Raw genomic sequence first — 12,600 nt, forward strand, 5'->3', positions numbered from 1 at the left:
GAGGACTCCCAGGGAGCTTGAGCAAGTCTGAGGGGACGTGATCGTGGCAAAAACCTGCGAGTCTAGGACTCGGAAGCTAGAATGCGAAGTAAGCCCATTGAGGTTCCAAATCGCCTCAGGACCTGCCCCCTCAGGTGGACAGTGCGCAGCCGGGCAGGTCCCCGGTCCTGAGCTGGTCCTGGGTGTTGTGTCCCCGGTGCCAAGGTGCAGGTAAAGCCTGACGCCGCTAACAGTTTTCTTCGTTCTCGCACCCTGTCTAACACTCTCTCTTTCCTGGCAAGCGATGGATGCCCCACTCGCTGAAGCGCCTCGGTCTGGACGCCGTTCCCCAGGGAGCCCGTGGCCCGCTCCTTCTTCCCGCGGGGATCTGCTCAAATGTTACCCACGGGAGGGGGTTCCCCTGATGACCACCTTATCTAAAATTACAGACCTCTCCCCCGCCGCCGCCTCTCCCTAACCCTTATTCCTTGTAGTTCCCACTACGGCCTGGTATCACGCACAGAGGACGCCATGGAGACAGCAGAGTGAAGAGGAAACCTGCGTGGACACTGTGGGTACCGCACTCCAGGGTGTGGTGGAGACAGCCTTGAGTCGGCCTCCAGTTTGCAGTTATTATAGAGGATTAATGGACAGTGACACTAGGGAGGTCAGCAGGCCTAGACTGGGGTGGATCTTAATATCTCCAACTTCTCCCACGGTGTCTTAGGACACTGCATGGAAATTAATTAGATAATTGCTACAAATTAATTGCCTTTGATTATGGGATGGATGGCCTGCCTTTTTGTGGTGGTAGAACAGGCCTGTATGTGGGATTTCAGAAGTCTGCAGGTAGCGTGGAACACAGTTAAGCCAACTTAAAAATTGACCTTTTGAAAACTGACTTTTTGCAATGGCATTGTTGGACCTGGAGATTATTATGCTAAGTAAAGTAAGCCAGTCAGAGAAAGACAAATACCATATGATCTCACTTATATATGGAATCTAATGAACAAAATAAACTGAAGAACAAAATAGAAACAGAGGCATGGATACATGGAACAGATTGACAGCTGCCAGAGGGGAAGGGGTTGGGGGACTGGATGAAAGAAGGTGAATGGATTAGCCAAAGAACATAGCCCATGAACACGGACAACAGTGTGATGATAGCCAAAGGGAAGGGGGGTAGGGGTAGGTGGAGGTGGGTAAGTGGGGGGAAATGGGGGTGGAAAGAGGCTTTGCATGGGTGACGAACACATAAAGCAGTGTGCAGATGAGGTTTTATTGAATTGTACACTTGAAACCTGTATGGTTTTGCAAACCAATCTAATTCCAATAAATTCAATAAAAAGACAAAAACAAAAAAATTGACATTTTAACTCTGTAACCAGTCATTAAGTTGAAAAATGGATTTTTTAAATTTAGTATTTTAATAAGAAGTAGGTTATAATTCATCCTAACCTTAGACCCCAACTAATTTCACAAATAGGAAAATATATCAATTGAAAAATGAAAATATGTTATATAGGCAATAAAAAATAATTTGACCCCTAGCTGGTTTGCTCAATGGATAGAGCGTTGGCCTGGGGACTGAAGGGTCCCGGGTTTGATTCCGGTCAAGGGCACATGCCCAGGTTGCAGGTTCAATCCCCAGTAGGGGGTGTGCAGGAGGCAGTGGATCCATGATTCTCTCATTATTTTTTTTAAAATATATTTTTTAATTGATTTTTTACATAGAGGAAGGGAGAGGGCTAGAGAATTAGAAACATTGATCAGCTGCCTCCTGCACACCCCCTACTGGGGATGTGCCTGCAACCAAGGTACATGCCCTTGACTGGAATTGAACCTGGGACCCTTCAGACTTCAGGCCAACACTCAATCCACTGAGCCAAACCAGTCAGGGCTTCTCTCTCATTATTGATGTGTCTATCTGTCTCTCCCTCTTCCTTCCTCTCTGAAATCAATAAAATATATTTAAAAATAATTTAAAAAATAATGTGAAAGTGAACACACTTTATATGTACCGTGTAACCAAAAATTGACTTTTTAAATGTTTTTCCTTTGGAATTTCTTGAGAAAAGACGGCCCTTCCTGCCATTAAGGACCAGCATTAGGACTGGTGGTTACTGTCAGTTTTGCCTGACTGCTCACTCCAAGCCCCCTCTCCCTTCTTCCTCCCCTAGGTCCTGTGGTGGCAGTTCTGGCCCTCCCTGGGAAGTCAAGTGCCTCTGAACACACAGCTGGCAGGGCTCTGCTGCAGGGTGTTTTTCTGCTCCTCTTCCTGAGTGGTGTTCTTGTGAACATTTTTCTGTATTATAGGACAGATGACAATGTGCCAGAGTCGCAAAAGGGAGAGGTGCTGCCAGATGTGTGCATATAGCAGGAGGAAATCTGTACAGCAGAGAATTTCTTCCTAGGGAAACCCGACTCAAGCAAATGTGTGACCGACCTCATCCCTCAGTTTTGAAGCCCTCTCAGTTCTTATAAGAAGGAGGAAGGAGTAATGTTTATGTGCCAAGCTCATTACATGTGATATCTCATCCATTGCTCTCAAAGAATACCCTCATTATTTCCTGAGGCTTATAAAGGTGAATAGCTCCATCCATCTCACATAAAGCTGGATTTGAACCCAGGTCTGCTATCTCCAATCTTGTGCTGGTGTTCATAACCTGTGACTTGGCGTTAGACCTCAGCTCAATGGTCATGAAACATGGCTGGATAGTGAAAGTGTAGGAACCTTGGCCTGGCCAGGTCACAAGTGTCAGTTTTTTTAGATAATGCAGTGCCAAGAGCAAATATGTCCATAGTAAACCACATTATGTATTTCTAACACCAGTCCTACAGATCTGTGCCAGATCCAACGTGGTTTATGTGGTGTAGGTGTATTTTCACTTGGCATAATATTTTTAAGGTTCATCCACACTCAGTACTCATTATTACATGACATTCCATTGTATGACATACCACATTTTATCCATTCATTTGTTGATGGACACTTGGGTTGTCTCCAGCTTTTGATTCTTATGAATAGTGCTGCTATGAACATTCACAACAAGTTTTCATGTGGGCATATGCTCTCAAGCATGTCAAACTCACTGCCGGTGGGCTGCATGCTCGCTGGCCGCGAGTTTGACATGCTTGCTTAGATTCTCTTGGGTATATACCTTGACATAGATTTGCTATGTAAAATGGTAACACTATGTTTACCTTTAGGGGGAACTGCCAGGCTGTTTTTCCAAAGTGGTTGTGCCATTTTATATTTCTACCAGCAGTGTCCAATTTTTCTACATTCTCACCAATATTTGCAGTTACCTGACTTTTTCATTACTATACAGTAATCCTAGTGGGTGTAAAGTAGTATTTCATTGAGGTTTTGATTTGGATTTTTCTAATAGCTAATGATGCTGTGCAACTTCTCTGTGCTTATTGGCTATTTGCATATCTTTGAAGAAATGTCTGTTCAGATCCTTTGACCATTTTTTAATTGAGGGTGAGCTTTTTAATTGAATTTTATCAAGCTAGATGCATACTCTAGGAGCTGATTTTAAGTAGAAGAGAAAAATAAAATTATATATGGTTTATGCAATTTATTGTAAATCTGTTTTAATTCATTCCTAGGCCAGTTATGTCAGTATTGTATGGCAGTATTAGTCAAGTTGCTCTTCCCTATATGTCCGCCTAGTTTTATTAGCAGCAATTGGTGTCTCCCCAAAACTGAATTCTGACGTTTGGGCCAGATTCTAAGGAGAGAGGGACCATCAAGTGGTGGATGGAACTCTCCTCCAGCACAACTGCTTGGGACATACCTTACTGTGTAAAACTGAGAGCTTAGAAAAGTCAGCGTGGCATTTCGGGAAAATATTTTTTTTTAGTTTTTTTTTTTTTTTTAGTGTATTTATTGATTTGATAGAGAGGAAGGGAATGAGAGAGAGAGAGAGAGAAATGCTGATTTGTTGTTCCACTTATGCGTTCATTGGTTGATTCTTTTTTTCTTTCTTTTAAATTGATTTCAGAGATGAAGGGAGAGGGAGAGAGAGAGATAAAAACATCAATGATGAGAGAGAATTATTGATTGGCTGCCTCTTGCATGCCCCACACTGGGGATCAAGCCCACAACCCCGGTATATGCCCTGACACGGAATGGAACCGTGACCTCCTGGTTCATAGGTCGACACTCAACCACTGAGCTACGCTGGCCGGGCCAGAAAGTCAATTTTAGAAGGAACATTTCCCCAGGAGGAAAAGATAGTAAAGAGGTGACAAAGGAAAATGGGTGGGCGGGCGCTATAGCATAGATAGACCAAGACCAACATAAATCAGCAGGTGATCTAGCTGACCTGGGCGGGGCAGGGGCGGGCCGGGGGGGCGGGGAGAGGATGACTGGAGCTCGTTCTGGAAAGGCAGAAGCCCGCAGGATTTAGGCGAGGTGGGAGGGGTTGTACTGGGAGGAAGCTCTGCCAAGTCAGGGAGCAGGCAGGATTAAGGTGTGTGGTGTCGGAATTGAGGAGGCTTTTTATCATGGGGGTCGAGGGGAAAGAAAGGACTGGATCTGAACATCTGGCCCACGCCTCGCTAGGCCAGTCAGAAGTATTTGTTGGGACCTACATCCAGGTCCAGCTGGGAACTGATCCTTACTTGGAGGGATCCAACCCTGCGCGTGCGCAGATCGACCCGAGGGCGTGCCGGAAGTACTACGGTCGGTTCTGGAGACCGAGCGGCAGGGCTGAGAACCTCGTGGCACTGCTGGCGGGGCGTGGGTATCATCTTGCAGGAAACAGGATTTGGTGAGGCAGGCAGGGAGGAAGTTATTCTAGGCAGATGGAGGTTTGCGCTGCCAAAGTGATCCAGAAGCTGTGGATGTGGGGCTCTGGCCAGTGGAGGCGGAGATTGCTCAGGATGCTGGGAGAAGGCGGCTGGTGGGGCTGCCACAGGAGGAGATACTGAGTCAGGTGAGGGGGCTCGGTGGGTAGGTGCTGCAGCCAGAGGTGTAAAGCAAGGGACAATGGCAACCAGTGAATGAGTGACCAGCTCGTGGCCTGTGCCGGGTTTTCACCCTCTTTACACCCATTTGAGTGCTGTCCCGATTTTCAGTGAAGGAAATTGAGGCTCAAAAAGGGGAAATGGCTTGTTCTAAATCTCAGAGACGCCTGGCAGTTGGGATTTGGGTTGGGCCTCTTGATTCCAAAGCCAAATCTGGAGCTCCTGTATTGGAGTTTAGGGGGAGCTGATGGTCTAGAACAGGGCAGGGCAACTTTTCCTACACAGGATCAGATGGTATTTTCTGCTGTGTGAACCCAGAGGCAAAATCGAGGGTATTATGGAGGTAAGTACGTAATATATGAAGAGATAAAACACTTCTCTACATTTTTATTGACAGAATTAAAAACTTTATTTTTAAAGACACTAAATTTGAATTTCCTAGAATTTATAAGTCATGAAATACTATTCTTTAAAAAACAGTCTTTTCTTTGTTTGAGGGTCATACAAAACCAGACAACTGGCCAGATTTGGGCCATGGGCCATAGTTTGCCAATCCCTGGATTAGATCTGTGCTGTCCAATCTAGTGGCCACTGGCCACATGTGGCTACTGAGCCCTTGAAAATTATCTGGTCTGGAGAGCATTTGAGATCTTGCTTCCTGGCATGTCATCAGTATAGTTCAAATAAACTCATAAAAAAATAAACTATCTGGTTTGAATTGAGATGTGCTATAAGTGTAAAATCCATGATGGGTTTCCAAGGTAGTCCAAAAAAAACAAGTAAAATAATTTTCTGTGTTGATTGCATTTGAGATTATAATATTTTGGATAGATTGGACTAAATAAAATGTTTTATTAAAGTTAATTTCACCTGTTTCTTTTTATCTTTTTACTAATTGTCTAATACTCTTTTTTTTTCTCTAATTCTCTTTTAATGTGGCTATTAGGAAATGTTATGCATGTGTTTGCATTTGTGGCTTGCATTATATCGTATTTCTGTTGGGTAGCCCTGCTGGGACTGAAGCTTGAGGGTGCCGGTATTAGAAGGTAGGGCCTCTGGGAGACAATTAAGTCATGAGGATGGAATCCTCATGAATGAGATTAGTGCTCTCATAAAAGGGACCCCAGAGAGCTCCCTCACTCCTTCTACCATGTAAGGACACAGCAAGAAGACAGCCGTCTATGAACCAGGAAGCAGGCTCTTATTAGACACTAAGCCTGCCAATGCCTTGATTTTGGACTTTTCAGGCTCCAGAACTGTGAGAAATAAAATGTTTGTTTATAAGCCACTCAGTCTTTTTAAGTATTTTGTTATAGCAGCTTGCATAGAATAAAACTCTCCCTTTCTGTGCCCTTTGGTTTCCTTCTCTGTTAATGAGGGGTTTGAGCTTGGTCTTTGAAAGCGATCATCTCTTATATTAGAAGAAATGGACAAAAGAAGGCCATGCCTGTGGAGGCAGGTTAACCAGGAAATGAGAGGCTGTCACCTAAGGTGGGATGGTTTTCTCCTTGAGAGAGGCAGACAGTACCTGCCTACCACTTTTCTTGCCCAGACTAGCATTCAAGGCCGTCCACTGGGTGGTTATGGTCCAACTTTCCAGACTTAGTGCGTCCCTTGCCCTACGCATGGAGTTGGGATTGTAGCCACACATGGATGCAGTTCTGCCTTCTCCTCCTTAATGTCTCATATTGACCCTCTTTTCCATCCCCACCCTTGGACTATTGCTGTCCCAGTACTTACTGACTTCCTGTTTCTGGTGGATAAAAGGAATCCTTCGTGGTTGGCATGTAAAGCCCCTGCCCAATGGCACAATCTCAGCTCCTGTGTATCATGTGGGGCTACTTACAGTTTCCCAATCTGCTTTCTCTGCCCAAACCCCCTTCCCGCCCCCCCCCCCGCCCCCCGTCTCTGCCTGGAGGACCCCTCCCCACCCCGCCCCCATTTAGTCTTCATGGTGCAGCCTGGATGCCTGTCTGTTCTTGTGGGAAGTTTTATCCTTCCTACCCACCTCCCTAGCTTGGTTCAGTGCCTCCCACATGTCCCTGTCCTGTGTTTCTCTGATATAACATTCATCTCACCATTTGGAAAGTATGTTCAGCTCCCAGGGCAGAGTGGCCTCTGATGGTGGAGGCCAGCATATTACCCAGGACAAGTGCTTGGTGATGTTCCCTGAAAGGCTGCTTGACTGAAGGAAAGCTTTCCTCTAGGGCAGTGGTTCTCAACCTTTCTAATGCCGCGACCCTTTAATACAGTTCCTCATGTCGTGACCCACAGGTTGAGAACCGCTAGCAGGGTCGCCTAAGACCATAGGAAAACACAGATATTTACATTTCGATTCATAACAGTAGCAAAATTACAGTTATGAAGTAGCAACGAAAGTAATTTTATGGTTGGGGGTCACCACAACATGAGGAACTGTATTAAAGGGTGTCCCTTCATTGTCATTAACATGCAGTTGTTGAAAGCTTATTGTGGTGAAGACTGGGCACCTAACCTATTTTTGCCTTCTTTATGTAAGCAGCTAAGCTCATTTCTTAGTGTCCCTTGTAGGTGAGGCTACATGACAGAGTTCTCGCCAGTGGAATGTGAGTGGAGGCCTTCCAGGCCTGGACCATGAAGACTCCCACACTGGTTCCTCCCCAGGTTTCTTCTGCAGATGACAAGGCCCAAGGGGATGGTAGAGCCACAAAATGGAAGGGCCTGGGTCCTTAAATAATCATGTGGAAGTGAGTCGCTTCTCGCCTGAACACCTACCCTGAATTGTTAATCTGTAAGAAACAATCTTCTACAGTGTTTACCTCGGCTTGGTACCACCGTGTAGCCACCCTGACTGATAATCCTGTCATCCAAACCTGAGTGCAGGTGACAGAATAATGAAGGCACATTCTGGACTAGATGGCAGACCAAATGGGGGAGGTGAGGGAGAGAGGCTGACACAGCTATGTTCCTGGCTTGCACAGGTGGGTAGATGGTAGAGGCATTCTCTGTGGCCAAAAACACCAGCAGAGGGTCAGCGCTCAGGGGAATGTCATGTGTTCCATTTGGGATATGCTGAGGTTGAGGTGCCTTGGTGATAGTTCAGTAGAGATTTTTATGCCTGAGGGTTTAGAGTTCAGAAAATAGTCTTTCCAAAGGGGTGTGGACATATCAATAGCAGTTGAAGCCAAGGTGTGAATAAATGAGTGAATAGACGAATTGTTGCATAACCAGAAACTGAGGCCCTAAAGCATAAACTAAAGAGCCTCCAGGGCTGATATTTTGAGGAGGCACTGCTGCCTCTCAGAGGAACTGGGCATTTCTATTTTATAGGCTTTTCCGTTACTGGTCTGCAGCAGTGGGCCCTAAATCTGTTCCTACCCCAATGCCCAGTGCTCAGAACACTATATATATATATATATATATATATATATATATATATATATATATATATATATATATATATATATATATGAGAATCCAACCTCAGGGGCCTGGGAATGTGAAGTTTTAAAAGCTATGAAGTGGATTGTGACATGAAACCAAACTGAGCCCCTCTTTGTGCCCTGTCCACTGTATGAACTTGCGGGCTCTTGAGGAGACTGGGAGGATTAGGTCTGTATGTGAAGCACATATTCCATTGAGGTCTGATTCCAGAAGGGTGTCCTGGGCATCTCTGATTTGCCTTTGTTGGGCAGAGGCTGCCTCTGAGACTCAAGCTGGGCACAGGAGGCTGTCATAAGAATGTGGCCTTGGGGGTTGGGGGGCGGGGCACCAGCCGTTAGAGCTTCTTCAGAACTTCCAAATCTGTTTTGAGAATTGATTTGAGACATAGCAGGGGGAAGCTCAGCAGAGGAGGAGGCTTCCCTTGGATGCTTCTATTTGTCAGTGTTGGTACTAGTCCTAGCACCTCTCATTTCTACCTGCTACCTGCCAGGCACTTGGCACACATTCTCGGATCCCTGCAGCAGTGCTGAGAAGCAGGTGTTGTCATCCCTGTTTGAAAGATGGAGAAGCTGAGCTTCATGGGGCCTAGTTAGGGACTGACACCTCAGATGCTTTCCACCAATGAAAATTAATTTAGGGGCCCAGGAGTAAGATGACAGGACCTGGTGGGGGCTGGGGTGAACTGGATGGCACCTGTCCCATCCAGCTTCTGTAGATATGTGGGACTATGTCATCTAACAATTTTCCAAAAGTAAGTGGAAATAGAACATTTTTTAGAAATATTATACTTCATAAATGTTGGTAAATAATTTCTTAAGATGTTGAAAATGCTGTGCAGAGCAAGCAAGCACATCTGAGCCAGATTTGGCCCATAAGGAACCAGTTAGTAACCCCAGGTCAAGAGATCTTTTATTCATTCTGCAGGTATTGAGGTGCCCTGGAGGTGTCAGGGTCAAGGGGACAGACCTAATGCAGGAACTCATTGAGCTCATGGTTGGTATCAATATTGTATGGTCCCTACTCTGAGAGGGACACTTCCTTGGGGCATCACAGACCACTTCCTGGAGGAAGCAGAAGTCTGATGGATGTTGTATTAGTCAGCTAGAGCTGCTGTAACAAAGCACCACCAGCTGGGTAGCATACAACAACAGAAATTTATAGTTTGGAGGCCAAAAGTCTAAAATCAAGGTGTTGGCAGGGCCACACTTCCTCTGCAGGCTCTGGTGGGGAACCTCTCTCCTAGCTTCTGGTGTGGCTGGCAATCCTTGGTGTTTGTTGGTGCTATGGACTCAAAAATCATATATTGAGCCCCAGCTGGTTTGGCTCAGTGGATAGAGTGTCGGCCTATGGACTGAAGAGTCCTGGGTTAGATTCCGGTTAAGGGCACATGGCTCGATCCCCTGTAGGGGGCATGCAGGAGGCAGCCAATCAGTGATTCTCTCTCATCATTGATGTTTCTATCTCTCTCTCCCTCTCCCTTCCTCTCTGAAAATCAGTAAAACTATATTAAAAAAAAAAAAAAAATCATATGTTGAAACCCAATCTCCAAGGTAATGGTGTTTGGAAGTCAGGCCTTTGGGAGGCAATTAAGTTAGATGAGGTCATGGGGGTAGGGCCTCATGTTGGGATTAATGAGTTTATAAGAGGAGACCAGAACCTAACCGGTTTGGCTCGGTGGATAGAGTGTCGGCTTGCGGACTGAAGGGTCCCAGGTTCGATTCCAGTCAAGGGCATGTACGTCCCTAATGGGGCATGTGCAGGAGGCAGCTGATCGATGTTTCTCTCTCATCGATGTTTCTGACTCTCTATCCCTCTCCCTTCCTCTCTGTAAAAAAAATCAATAAAATATATTAGAAAAAAGAACATACCAGGGAGAGCTCCCTTCTCTTTCCTCTCTGTCAGGTGAGGACACAGTGAAAAGATGGCCATATGCAAACTAGGAAACAGGTTCTCACCAGACACCAGATCTGCCAGTGCCTTGATCTTGGACTTCCCAGCTTCTAGAACTGTAAGAAAAAAATGAATGTTTGTTGTTTAAGTTAACTGGTCTGTGGTAATCTGTACTAGTAGCCCGAATTGCCAAGACATGTGGACACATCACTCCAATCTCTGCCTCTGTCATTACCTGCCATTTTCCTTGTGTATGGCTATGGGTATCGTTTCTTCTTATAAGGCACCAGTTTAAGGGCCCACCAACTCCAGTTTGACCTCATCTTAACTTGATTACATCTGCAAAGATCCTGTTTCCAAATAAGGTCACATGCATAGGTACCAGGGTTTAGGACTTGAACATACTTTTGGAAGGGACACAATTCAACCCACACATATATGTAGAGTAGGCAGGTGAAACTTGGAGAAGAGTATTCCAGGTAGAGGGAACAGCAGGTGCAAAGGTACCTCCAGAAGGGTGCAGGTGAGTTCTAAGAAATAAATCAGCACAGCCAGAGGGAAGAGTGGGCATAAGGTGTGGCTAGGGTGGCTCATGCCAGGCCTCTTAAGTCCAGTGGAGTGGTTAGGCTTGACTAGGCTGCAACTAGAGATAAACCCCCAGTCTTAGTAGCTTGACAGTACAGATTCCTTTCTTGCTCATGGCAAGTGTGACATGGGTTGAACAGCTCTCCATAATGTAGCTCCAGCATCAGAACACGTGGTCTCCAGGGGAAGGGAGGTCTGGGGGAGGCTGGCCTCTATGCCCAGGCCCAGAAGTGACCCTTCCACTCTGACCACATAGCAAGGAGGTATTTGGGCAGGGCATGGATTTCTGTGACTCCTAACTGGCTTTCTCATCCCACCCATATTCAGGGTTAGGATTTCATTCTCAGAGTGGTGGGAAGCCAGCCAGGGTTTTCACACAGTGTGACAAGATCTGACTTGCGTTTTAAAAAGTTTCCTCCGGCTGGAGCCAGAGTTAGCCCTGAAGTGGAGGAGCTGGAGCTCGGGGACCTGAGTGGGCAGTGGCTTGCGTGGGAGTTGGCCACTGCAGTCACGTCATATTTGTAGTTAACTCCTGCAATTTCCACTTTGCAGGCTCAGCCAAAAAAAAAAAAAAAAGATTGTGAGAAAAATGAATTCATGTAATTTTAAAAACTTTGAAAATGCATTTTGTGCCTGTCCTCTTTATTCTAGACTGATGATTGTACACATTTTTATACATATATTGCCTGACAGCCTGAGCTCCTTGTTGATTTGAGAACCTCACTGTCATGGAAGAAGCCCTCTACTCTAGTTTTGTAGCTGGGACCCAATAATAAGAGTGGAGATCCTTGTGTCAAAGCGACTTTCTGGTGCTTCCAACATCCCGGTTCTCTGCCTCTGTCAGATATACCCTTGGATGCAATATGAAAGCATTCTGGGCGAAGACTGACCCCCACAGGTCTGCAGTTCTTTATAGTTTGTAAAGTATTTTCTAAGCCATTGCTTCATTTGAGCAGCAGAATTGAAGTTGACACAAGATCTAATTCAGACCAAGGAACTCAGGAGCTCAGAGACTCTTTGGCCTACAGTAGCCCTGAGCCCTGGAACAATATGGAGTTGGAAATGCTGGCTTTGTGGCCACAGTTTTAGATGTGTGATTTCAGCATTTTCCTCTATAAATTATGGATAAGAACACACAAGATTATTTTGAATCTCCAATAAAGCCATGTTGGTGAAAACATTTTGCAAACTTTGAAGCATGGTCTGAATGTTATCCTTAGGCTTGACATGTTGAAAGTGTTTCCCAGGTTGTGCTAAGAGAATCCAGGTGGACAAGGGCAGATTAAGTGAATTTGTGTTCCCAATAGTTATGCCCTGTGGCTGCATTTAGACTATTTGAACTTAATCACCTGAATTATCTTCATTGCTTGGGTAGCTGCACCCATCATCTCCTGTGAGTCACATCCCTGGTCCTTATGTCTGTGGGTGGGTGAGGGCTTAGGTGGAGATGGCATGGTGCGTTTGTTCTGGATTTCACTGCAAGCCAGATCAGTATATGACCAAGGTTTTATGGATATATGTGAATTCCAGTTATGGAACCTAGTCTGAAGTGGTCAGGTGGGCCTTGGGGTGAACTAGAGGGCATTTGCTCATCTGGGGGTGGATGCCCAGCTCTAGTTGATTGATACCTTGGGGGGAATGTAGTGCTGTGTGGCCAAATCTTGATTTTCTGAAGTTGATTATTTTTTCCAAGTGTAAAAATTTTTCATTCTCATGGCAACTCATTGGCTGGCTGGATTGGGGAGT

The 12,600-nt window shown here is 45.5% G+C and overlaps 1 protein-coding gene across 2 annotated transcripts in view; it reads left to right on the forward strand.

The window, feature by feature from the left end:
• Nucleotides 1-12,600, forward strand: part of HNRNPAB (heterogeneous nuclear ribonucleoprotein A/B) — a 21,077-nt gene continuing 8,477 nt past the window's right edge. Inside the window, exon 1 of one of the 2 annotated variants that reach the window (XM_080675680.1) lies at nucleotides 1-210. The gene's annotated coding sequence lies outside the window, so the exon portion shown is untranslated. The remainder of the gene's footprint in view (nucleotides 211-12,600) is intronic. The other variant, XM_080675685.1, reaches the window with a different exon arrangement.

The sequence above is a fragment of the Plecotus auritus genome (genome assembly GCF_963455305.1).
Source record: "Plecotus auritus genome assembly, chromosome: 6".
Taxonomy (NCBI): domain Eukaryota; kingdom Metazoa; phylum Chordata; class Mammalia; order Chiroptera; family Vespertilionidae; genus Plecotus; species Plecotus auritus.